At 40.6% G+C, this 12,667-nt stretch overlaps 1 pseudogene; it reads right to left on the bottom strand.

Annotated features, from left to right (window-relative positions):
* Window positions 1-550: 550 nt before the first annotated feature.
* LOC116572581 lies at window positions 551-659 on the bottom strand (annotated as a pseudogene).
* Window positions 660-12,667: the final 12,008 nt, after the last annotated feature.

Here is a 12,667-nt window from a genome sequence, read left to right on the forward strand (position 1 = left end):
CTGGGATCGATCCCCACATCAGGCCCCCTGTTCAGCAAGAAGCCTGCTTCTCCCTCTCGCTCTGCCTGCTGCTCCCCCTACTTGTGATCTCTCTTTCCATCAAATAAATAAATAAAATCTTAAAACAAACAAACAAACAACAACAAAAGAAACCCATTTTGACTGTTGTAACAATATGTTTAGTTTTAACCTAACACACTAAGGTATATTTTTTCCCTTCACTTAAAGGATTTTGGTATAAAATGAAACCTCAAAATTTCTGCCATATCAACCAAAGGAAGACTGCAAAATTTGTTGCATTATAGTTTCTGGAAATATCCTCACACCATCACATGCATTTTCCAGGATCATTATTCAATAAACATCACTCAGGCTTCATTTTTCTATTAGAATTTGCGAACTTTATCCCTAAAGGACAGGTCAGAGTTGTAATTAGTGCATTAAGGTTGACTTTTTTCTGTCATTTTCAAAATCAGTAATTAAATCTTAATGTAGTGAAGATTATGAAATTTTAGGGATTTCATATGACTTTATCAACTTGTAAATTTGATGAAGATAATTTACTGTTCATATTTTTGTTTTAATAAGGGATTAAGTATTTATTAAACTGATAAGAACAGATACTACACTTGATCTTAGCCAAAAGGCCGAGAAGCGATGGGGATTAAGTATTTATAAATAAAATGTTTTGTTTCCATTTTATGTTACCTTTAACAGAAATCTGCTAATTTAAATTTTTTCCAGTTTTTAAACATTTAAGAAGACCAGAGTTTGGAAAACATCTTTTATTCTTTTCCTACTTTTTCTTTTTGAGGCTCTACTTTTGCATTATTTTTTCCCCATTTTGACCTCTATTTGTACTCCTTTTCTTTTAGGTACCATAAAGTGCTAAAACATAATTGTTCTAAGTATGGGTGTTTTTTTCCCTCAATCTATGCATATACATAAATTAAGGTAAATGAAAAACAAAACATCTAAAATTATTGCAAAATTCATTTATTTCTAAAGTATTCAAAATTATCCATTAAAATCCAAAAGCAAAATTCAAAAATTGAATTCACTACACTTAATAAATATTAACATTCTAAATAAAAAAACATTGTTTTTATTTTATGAAATTTAAGTAAATGTTACAAAATAATTTTATGAATCTAGCATTTAACATCATCAACTTGCTAGCCTTATGTTTAAATCAACACATCTATAAATTTAAGAGTAATATCAATATTTTTTTACATTACAGAATGTTCCTTGGTTTTTATGTTCAACCTCTGGAACTACAAATTAGGAACCAAGAGAGTCAAACCAAAATAAATGACACTCCATACTACTGGGTCATACAACCTCAATATGTGAGCATCTATTGCCCTGTCCTCCTTGAGAGGAAGGATCTGACAAGCTAATTCATTTTTATTTTCTCTTACCTACATTCTTCCACTGCTGAAATCCTTCCCAGCCCTCCAAAAGCAATGTCCTTCTCCAAGGTCATCAGTAGCACACCCACAAGCCTTTATGACATTTTGAAATAGTTGCCTTTTATGTCAAGAGCATAACACAAGAGATGTGGGCAAGTTATTTTCCTGGGGACTGAACAGAGTTAGTCATGAGTGAAAGCTTGGGTTATTAATTTCACTTTGGTGCGTTTCTGAAACACAAGGGCCTCAATGCTTTTAGGTATCCAGGAGAGAGAATCTCTTGCAAGGACCAAGGGTTATACTGATCAGGAAAATACTACTTAATGATACAGTCTTGAAATAGGGTACCAACCAACAGGACCAAAGTGAGAAATAGCTCAACACTTGCAGTTGGAGTTTTTGATATATTTCAATCCAATATATCAAACTTGATCTTAATCAATAAAATGCACATTATTTTTGAGCACACATGGAACATTTACCAAAATAATTCATAACATAGGCTATAATATTCTACATTATCCAGATTCTATTTTCTGAAAATAATGTAATGAAAACAGAAATCAGCAGTGACAAGGTAGCTAACACAATCCTGTATGACTAGAAACTAAATTCAAAAAGTTACTAGGTAATCCAGGTTAAAAGGGAAACTCAGAGTTATAAAATATTCAAAATCTGTTGGACCAACTTAGACATTACTAATTATGAATACATATATCTAAAACAAAGACAAAATCAAAATAAATGAGCTAAAGATTCAATTCAAGATACTATTAAAAAAAAACAGTGCAGCCAAAGAAAACTTAACGATGAAAATATAAAACCAAAAATTTATAAAACCAAAACAACAACAAAATATGAGATAAAGCCAATTCATTGAAAAGCTAAGTAATTTAAATCTCTGGGAAAATATGATCATGAGGAAAAGAAAAAGCACACAAATAAACCAAATTTAAAATGTTTATGGAGAAATAACCCTTGACATAACATACATTTTTAAAATTATGGAAAATATTATAAGCAAATGAACTCCAATATAATTGAAAACCTGGATAAAATGAATTTCTAAAAAAATACAAGAGGGAAAATAGAAATCCCAAGTAAACTAATAGCCATTAAATTAACTAAAATGGTAAACAAAACCCTGTTTAACCTTAACTAGATAAATAAAATTCAACAAGTACTTGATGTCGGCTTTACAAATAAAGTCTACCAAACTTTCAAGGAGCTGACAGGACCCATGCAAACCTGAAAGATGTTGCTCCTATGGGCGCCTGGGTGGCTCAGTGGGTTAAGCCGCTGCCTTCATCTCAGGTCATGATCTCAGGGTCCTGGGATCGAGTCCCGCATCGGGCTCTCTGCTCAGCAGGGAGCCTGCTTCCCTCTCTCTCTCTCTGCCTGCCTCTCCATCTACTTGTGATTTCTCTCTGTCAAATAAATAAATAAAATCTTAAAAAAAAAAAAAAGATGTTGCTCCTGAAAATAGGAAATTAATTTTACAAAGTTAGCGTTTTGATATCACAACCCAACAAGGACCACAAAATAAAGGAAAACAGAGGCTAACCTCATTTATGAACCCAGATGCAATAATCACAAATGAAACATTATATTGTAACAGTTCAAACTGCACATAATTACTGAGTTCCAGGCAGATTGAATGAGAAAAGGCATACAGCTAGGTGTATCTTACTCCAAGGAAAAATGGAAAATATGATGAATTCCAGAGAGAAGGAATGATTTATTTACAAAGCCAAAAGAGTCAGAATTGCAACAGAGATTTTCTTTTATGGCATCAGGATGCTAGAAAATGGCAGAATAATATCTATAAACTAGAAAGAATTAAGTATTACAATGAATTCTGTATTCCAAACATCTTGTTCATTTGTCCAGTTGAAAGAAAAAATTATTTGCAAATACTCAAAGATTCAGAGACTATACAACCTGTGTGTACCTATTAGGAAAATAATTTTTAAAGAGCTCTAAACAAAAGACACATGAATCAGAAAGTGAAAGAAAAGGTGAAAAGGAGAAGAAAAGTGACAAGCAATGAAATCTGAAATAAGTGACTAGATAGATAGATAATCTAACAGTCAAAGATAAACTTCCTAAGGATATGCTATATAAATTCAACATAAGTATACTTAAAACAGAGGACAACTGCAAGTGAGTTTTGATACATTGAGTGGAATATAATATCTCAGCAAAACCTAGATGTTGGAAAGGATAAAGAAGGAAGAAAAGAAGTGATAAAAGACCAAATATCTCATCTGGGGATGAGTAAGGAGCTGAGAGAGAAGAGTGGGGCCTTGAAAGTATTGTAAAGATTACAAACACCAGGGAGGACAAAATAAACATTAGCAGAAGGAAAAGGGGGCAGTAAATGAAACATCAAACAAACATCATACAAACAAAAATGAGAAAAAGAGAAAGTAATCAGATAAAAGAAATAATACTTAGAAATTAATATATAAGGAATAAAAATTAATATGATAACACAAAGAAGGGCAAGTTTTCCTATTGCAAACCAGACATTCCCAGATTGTACTAAAACAACAAAGTCTAAGTAAATGCTGAAAATTAGAAAATCACTTCCAGTTATAAGAGGGATTTAAAATAAAGGGATAAGCATGGAGGTATGCAAATGCAAAGAAAATGAAAGCAGTGGTAGCATTATTTGTAGGCTCTTGAACAACTTTATAAGAGCTGTTTAAAAGTCCCTGTTTGCTAATTTCATGTTAGTATATTCTGGAGTCAGAATTTATTGGCTTTTTTTCTTTGCTAGGGTCACATGTATTGTTTCTTTGTATGTGTAGTAAATTTTTATTGTATAATGAATATTCTGAATAATACATGTAGAGACTCTGGGTTTAGTTACATTCCTCTGAGAAGTATCAAGTTTTGTTCTAGCATGTCTCCAAATGGCCTCTCCTGTAGCGTCCATCAGGCAAAATTTCTTGGTTCTTTTAGTTCCTTGTTGTTTTTCATTTTTGTTTGTTTGTTTGTTTGTTTGTTTCCCAGGCCTCTTGAAGTCTCCCATGCACACTCTTGGTTCAATAGTTAGAGGAGTTTATTATTCATGAAGAGTTTATATGCAGAGTTATGGGCTCACTCTCTCTACAGTTTCTTTCCTTCTAGTATCCTCCTAATCTTCTAGTTATCTTGTCAGATGAATTCTGAATCCTTAAACTTGAACAAGACTATTTATATTTGCAGTTAAAGTTGGAGAGTGCCATCAGGCATGTAAATTTCACTGTGGTAGCCAGAGTTCAGAGATGGCTTCCAAGATTCTGACTCCTAGTGCACATGCCTTGGAAAGCTGCCACCCTTGGGTATGAGGGAGAGTTGTGAATAGGATTGTGATTTCACTCGTGTGACTAAGTTAATTTTGTGGGAAAGGTGAAGGGATTTTTCATACATAATTAAGGTTTCTAATCAGTTGACATGGAATTCACCAAAGGGAAGATTATCCTAGGTGGGCCTGACCTAATGGGGTGAGCTTTTACAAGAAGTTGGAGAGACAAGAGCAGCAGACACTGTCCTATTGGCCTTGAAGAAGCCGAGCCTCTGTGTAGGGGGGGAGGACCCTGTGGCAGGGCACAGTGGGTGGCCTCTAGGACCTGAGAGCACTTCAGTCCCACAGCAGCAAGCAACTGACTTCTGCTAACAACCTGTGAGTGGCAAGAAGACCCCAGGCCTTAGACAAGATTGCACCTTGACTGCAGTCTGGTAAGACCCTGAACAGAAGATCCAGCTGCAATGTCCCCAGAGGTTTCACCTACAGAAACTACGAGAAAATGCATCCATATTTTTTTTAAGGCACTAAATTTGTGATGATTTTATTGTACAGCAATAGAAAACTCCCAGAAAACTGAACCCAGTTCAGTTCTCATCCTTCAAGGTCCACTTTCCTTCAGTTTCTGCTTGCTCTTGGTAGCTCTCCAGTGGATTCTGGTTGTGACACTTGTTGGGGGGGACATTTTGTGCAGATTTTATAAATGCAATCTGGAGGCATGTTCATCAAGCCAAACTTCTATTCATTGCTAGAAGACAAAACTCTCTAACTTGCCATGAGTTCATATATACCTAGTCTCTAGAATGAGCCTTTCTCTTCATCTCTTCAAAAAAAAAAAGTCCTTACTGAAAATAAGGTAAAACTAAGTACTTGCTTTAAGACTCATTGACCTCACTTGTGTAAGAGAATTAGTGCTTCAAGAGACACCCTTCAGAAAAGAACAGAGATAGTCCCAGAGAACTGGGACCACATCCCAATTCTGCCTGAACGCTGCTCCTGGAAATCTGATTTTTCTCCAAGAGAATAAATAATTAGCTTTGGTGAGAGTTACAATCCACTCTTCTGAGACTTCCCTTCTTACCATCTTTCTCCTACTTCCCATAAACCCTCCCCCAAGAACCACTTAGCAGGGATGTCAAGCAGAGTGTTCAGAAATGGCAGTGGCTTAGTTTGTGAAGCACTGAGGAAACTTGGTTTCCTGACAACCTGTTAGGAATAAATAGGTCAAATGTAATTTTTATTTGTGATATCTTATTGTTTTGCAGACAAGAAATTGTTTTCCCGTGTTTTCTTTTTAAGATTTTATTTATTTATTTGGCAGAGAGAGAGAGATCACAAGTAGGTAGAGAGGCAGGCAGAGGGAGGGGGAAGCAGGCTCCCTGCTCAGCAGAGAGCCCGATGCGGGACTCGATCCCAGGACCCTAAGACCATGACCTGAGCCGAAGGCAGACGCTTAACCCACTGAGCCACCCAGGTGCCCCGTTTTCCCATGTTTTAACAGCTTAAAAGAACAAATAAGACTCTTGCACACAGGTTAGCCCTAAGGGGTTTTATAGGCATATATACACACCAGATGGTAAGACACTGGAGCAAATGCACAGCAGGAAGAGAGTCCATATGAAGCAAGCAGAAGATTCTCGAAGATTTGTCAGTGTTTGGCTCCATGTTATTATCTGTGTGCAGTAGTAACTCTCCCTGGCATCTGCTAGGGAACTTCTCCCTCAACCTCTTCCCATCGTGCACCATTTAATGAGTTTTCAAAGGGAAAACGACTTCCATTTCGGCATGTGGAGCATTTGTTTATAACTGGGTTTGCAAAAAAGAATCTGGAATTATTTATTGCTAATTTGCACATTACTGCATAACAGATGGTCTGCAAAAGTGGTTGGATTTCAAATGCCTTATGTGAAAGGAGTCTCATGTTTTGTAAAAAGTTCAAGGGACACCAAATTGCCAAGGCCAGGCAGAGACCTTGAAGATCACAACAGACAGCTCTTTGCAAACTGGGAGATCCTCTCTCTGGGAAGAAGGGGGGCTAAGCCCTTGCTCATTGCTGTTGGTGGGATGGCTTGCACAGAGTCTCCTGGTGGCAGGTAAGAACAACAACAACAGGGAGGCCCTCGGGCTGTAACTCATCACTGCTTTTCTCCAAAACAAGGGAGTAACAATAATAATAACCGCTACATTTTAATTCTGTGGGTGTGCCCACACCGCACCTCACATCCTAACACACACACACACACACACACACACACAAGATGGGAAGATAGGGGGAGAAAAGGCAGAGGGGGCAGGGGAGGGAGGAGAGAAGAGAACAAAACAAAACAAAGCAGAATGGGACAGGCAGACCCTGTTTTGTTTTCCCTCAATAGCTGCCTGAGCTCTCTCTGTGGATGTGTTATTTCCAACAACTTTTATGTGGACATGTTGTTTGAAAGCCTGTGTGCCTTTGATTCTTAGGGACAGCAGTGCTCACTCAGGAGGCCCCAAAGCTGTGCAGGGTCATCTGCCTTCTCCCCTAGAAGGAAGTAAGAGGGCATGGTGACTCCATGCCACAGGCCATTTGCACCTATGGCCCTGGAGCATAAGGCTCTGAGGAGGGGTTACTGGGTAGGTTAGAGACCAACTGGAGGAGGTGCCTCCACCCTAACGGAGTACTCAGAAGATAGAGGACAGGTGCTGCTGAGTGCACCTCTGTTGACCTAGGACAAGGTCAAAAGCCCCTTTCTTTTTCCAGCGAGGAGCGTGTTCTCCCCCTCAGCAGCCCCAGGGAGTAGGCGGTGCTGTTTTCCCCCTCCTCCTGCTTCCTCAGCGGGCTCTCAGAGGGACATGAGGGGCGGTGGAAGATGGGGAGGACCAGTGAGGGGGACTGGGGAAGGGCTGCGCTCATTTTCTGTCCTCAGAGTGAGGCTACCAGAGTTGACTCCCTGAACTGGGAACTTTTAAAGGGCTTAGCAGTTAACTAGTAGGCTGGAGTTTTCTCTTTTCAGAAGAGAGAGGCAATCCTGACTTAAGAGGCTAAAAATATCAACAGCTGCCAAGAAGCCCACTGAGGCTTGTTTTTAGGTTAAATCATTTCAGATACCTAAGGGAAAAGAACTTGAGGTGGTTACAAATGTCCTTCCAGGGCTGCTCAGGAGATCTACTTTTGAGAAGGAATATGTATGAAAATGGGTCCTGTTGAAACTGCACGGAATTTGAGGCTCAGTCTGACCTTTGTACCTCCTGTGCCCCCCGAAGATTCCAGTTCTTTAGTAACAAGTAACCGACTTCCATTGGTTGAGTATTAGGTTCTAATAGGCTTTCTTATCCACTGTTTTATTGTACTCATATCATTTCATCTTTTAAAACATTTTTTCCAGAACACATTTATAAAATTATTACCAAATGGAAAAGAGTCAAAAAGAACCAGCGTATCAATAGGGGAATGCTGGACGTTTCTTCCAGAACTATTTCCAGAAAGAAAAACAGAAAAAAAAAAGCAAAAATGTATAAGAAAGACGGAGGGCAGGAGGGAAGGAGAGAAAGAAGGAAGGAAGAAGGGAGAAAGAGAGAGAGAAGGAAAGAAATCCCTTATGATGTGTTCCGGGAATTTGTTTATTAAATAGAAAGGATAAGTTGTTCTAGTCTCTATCAGCCATGAGATGAAGAGAGACGGCTAGTTTTATTCCCATTTTGCAGATGAGGCAAGAGAAACACAGCAGAAAAATGACGCGCAAAGATCCTTAGTGACACAGCTGCACTACAGCGCAGACCTGCAGACCTGGAGCTGCTTCTACTCTTTGGGGAAGTGGCCCCAGGCAAAATGACCTGAGAAGGTCAGAAAAAGCAGGTAAAGTCATCTTAGAAGGGGGTTCACCAGGGAAAGGGCGTCTTGGAACCCAGCTTTGAGTAAGGCTTGGTGTCTGGAAATGTGAAGAAAGCCAGTCACTACTTGAGCCTTGGTGTTGGGGCTGTGGTTCCAGACACACTGAAAAGGCAGTGACATGCCAAGGAGACTTCTAGCTGGGGATTGGTTTTCTCATGGCCAATACTGTGGTTTGAATCTAGTGGGTGTCCAAGACAGGCAGAGCCAGAGAGAGATCTCTGCCTCAACACCATGCAGCTCGCTGATATTTCTTGTTCTCTGATGTTTCTTGTTCCCTGATGCTGTGCTTAGCAGCTGTGGACTGGGGTGGGTGCATGGTAGGTCCCATCTCACACTCCACCCCCAACCCTGGCTAGGACCACCAGAGCACCCCGCACATCGCCCCTCACTGACCTACTGTCCATTTTCTGTACCTACCACCGCCCCCGCCCCCAACAGCAACAGGGCTTGCTTCCCACAATTCCTCCTCAGGTGACACTGTGGCCAGTGCCACTGGGGGTAGGGACAGCCAGTCCTTTTTCCGCACCCCCACCCCACTCCAGGGTGGGACTCGTGCAGATTCGCCCCCAGTAAGGATTACCTCAGCCCAGACCCTGTTTCCATCCACATGCACAGGAAGGAGGTTAAAGTGAGATTGGTTTATTTTGTCCCTCATTATCAACTCTGATAAACAAAAAAAGGCTTGACTTGGCATCGAAGGAATTTAAACTATTAGCTCAAATGGAGGTTTGGGGATTATCTGTGGATTTCCTTTATTTGTTCTCTTTCCTCTTTTGCCACAACTAATCCAAATTTGATGGGAAGTGAGGCATCAGCTCTTCTAGAAACCTCATAGGATCCTTTGTGATGTGGGCTCCCCGCCTGCTCGCGGGTTTATTTTTGTCACTTCTTGCCTTCGCATGTGTCCAGCCTGTGTCCCTGCGTCACCACACATTGTGCTCTAGTGTTTCCTGAAGCCGACACCTCCAGCCTCGGGGTTCGGGGTTCGCCTCCTGGGCCTCCCAGAGCGAGATGTGGGCACAACCCTGTTTCCAGGTTGGTGCCCTTTTGTGTCTGGGCAAGCTCCTGGGATAAAACCTGTCCTTTCTACAGACTTCTGTTCCTCACCCACACACATTTCTTTTGGCCCTTGAGGAAGAAAAAATGATCCCAGCATTCGTGTTGCCTCGCCGGGACGGAGGCCCGTGGTCTTGCTGGGATGGAGGCCTGTCATCTGCGGAGGGGGACTTGACCCTGGGGCACCTCACTACACCGTGCCCCAGAGAGCCACAAAATCTTTACAACTCTATTTGAGAAACCACCACAACCTTAGCAAAGTGTTTGCACGGAGGCCAAAGATAAAGATAAAGCCCACCGACGTATTTTTCTTAAACTGCTAAAATCCTGCAGGTTGGTCTGACTTTTCTGCCGTGATTCCCATGAGGTTTTGATCAATATCAAATATCAAATCATTTATGGAAGAGACTTTTCTCTTTGGAATGGGTCTTAGAGTCCTTTCAGCTCCATCTGGACCTACTATTATTTGTGATATTTGAATTTTTCTTTAAATCACCAGGAAGTTAAAGGCAAGTTTTAAATTAAAAAAAAAAAAAAGGTATTCTATTGGAAATTAGAAAGTTAGGTCTGTTTCTTCAAGAAAAAGACTATATGCCCACACTAATTCCATGGTATATTTGAGGGCTGATTTAATTGAGTTAGCCAAAAAAAGAGATAAAAAGGAATTATTCGTCTCCCAACCAATGAAAATCAATTGTGAATAAAATAAGCCAGATGATCAGTTAAACTCTGCAGTTCTCCGCTTCAAGGCGTGGGGAGGCAAAGGCCACAGAGCCTGTGGTGTGTGTCCCTCCCGTGCTAGGAAGGATCTAGACTCAAGGTACTGAGCTCCAGACAACTTTAAAAAAAAAAAAATACCTGGGGCTTTCAAATTCTAAAAATGAAAGTTCCGTTTCACAACTGATTTTGAAACCAACTCTTCGGAACTTAAAAAAAAAAAAGTTAAATAAAGTGATGAGATTTTTCATTCTAGTCCCGAATTTGTCCTCAGACATCTGTGATCGAAGATCCCATTCAAGAATTTAGAACAGGTGCAGCCTCCGGAATGTGTCTGTGACTATACCTGAGACACAGACGAATACAGGCACGTCTCCCCAGTTCACTTTGCAAGTGAATAAATGCACTTTACGTGATCTCTGAATACATAGCTTTTCTTTACTTTTAGAACAATAGTAAGTGATGTTATATGAGAAATAATTTAAGTAACAGTAAAGACTCTAGCAGCCAGTAAAGAATTTGCAATGAAATGTCATCATAGATGCCTGGGTGGCTCAGTCAGTTAAGTATCCATCTTCAGCTCAGGTCATGACTTTGGGGTCCTGGGATCGAGCCTCACATTGGGCTCCTTGCTCAGCAGAGAGACAGCTTCTCCCTCTCCCTCTGCTGCTCCCCCTGCTTGTGCTCTCCCTCACTCTCTCTCTCTGTCAAATAAATAAATAAATAAATCTTAAATTAAAAAAAAAAAAAAAAGAAATGTCGTCATAACACGTGGCTCATTCCAGCTTATGGAACTCGTCTCTACCGTGTCGAGACAGTTCTTTACCTGCGGGCCGTGCATGGCTTTGCAACATCTTTGCTAACCCCCACTCATTCCTCTGAGGCCATCTGGAGTTCTTTAAAGAAGGAACATGTATGGATTTTAAATGCTGGCCTAATACAGTTTGCCAACCTGGCACATAAACATTTTGAGGACTTTGCTCAGGCTGGGCTTTGCACTGATCGCCAATAGCATTTAGACAGGAGCGGCTTCACGTCTTAGCTGGGTCCCAACCTCTTGACACAAGACCCCGAAGAAGGACCCAGCACATTTTCTGTAACTTGCAGAAACAAATGAAATCACTGCTTATTATATCCTGCCTCCTCACCCACAAATACCAGGACATCGGGCCATTGAGTTCAGCAGTGGGAAAATGAGTGCGCTGCTCCAGGGAATGGGCACTGGACCACAGAGTTGAAGAGGAAATCCAGCTCATTGCTGTTTCTCTGAATGGAAAATCAGAATTGGCATCAAGATTTCAGCCAACATGAGCAGTCGTTTGGAGCTGAGTCTAATTCCTAGATATGATCGACCCTAGTTTCACATAACGCTACCCCGATTTTAACCACCCTTCAATCTGGCAGAAAGTAAAAAAGGACTGAATTCTCAATAATGTTAAACTGAAACATAACTTGGCTAGAAAAGGAAGATGGGGGACGCCTGGGTGGCTCAGTGGGTTGAGCCTCTGCCTTTGGCTCAGGTCATGGTCCTGGGATTGAGCCCCGCATCGGGTTCTCTGCTCAGCGGAGAGCCTGCTTCTCCCTCTCTCTCTGCCTGCCTTTCTGCCTACTTGTGATCTCTCTCTCTCTGTGTCAAATAAATAAACAAAATCTTAAAAAAAAAAAAAAAAAAAGAAAAGAAAAGGAAGATGGTTATTAGGAATTTTTAGGGACAGAAATATCTAGAGCTCCCATCTTAAGCTTCTTTCAAACACAGGCCTCATGAATCAATCACTAGCCATCACAGACTTGGAGAATCTCAGAGTAAACGAGAACATAAAGGTAATTTCTTCTCACGTGAAACTGTTGTCAAAATGTTTGCTTTGCCTTCTGGAAGGCAACTTCCACCAGACACTTTTGGGTCCTTACTTCTTAACACCATCTACGTATTTGACACTCTCGGACATCCTTAATTTGACATTTTGATTTCCCTTGACTCCCTCCCAGCTCATGTTTTGAGTCCTGTTCCTCCGTGCTCCCAGATCTCCAGCCCCCTTCATGGGCTCCCCTGCCTGTGTCCACATCATGAATGTTAGAATTCATTATGGCCTCATTCGCAGCCTTCTTTCCTCACATCCTCTGATCTTCCCAGTGATTTCATTTAACTCCCAGTTTTCCTCCACCACCTGAAAGCTGGTTACTCTTTCTGGCCTTGACATGCATTACCCAGTTCTTACTGGATGCCGGTTCCTGGAAGTCTCCAAAGCACTTCAAACCAAACACATCAGAAACAGAACACACCTCTTTCCTCCACAAATGACCTCCCATTCATTTTCCCTC

This window comes from Mustela erminea, chromosome 13 (assembly GCF_009829155.1).
Source record: "Mustela erminea isolate mMusErm1 chromosome 13, mMusErm1.Pri, whole genome shotgun sequence".
Lineage (NCBI taxonomy): Eukaryota > Metazoa > Chordata > Mammalia > Carnivora > Mustelidae > Mustela > Mustela erminea.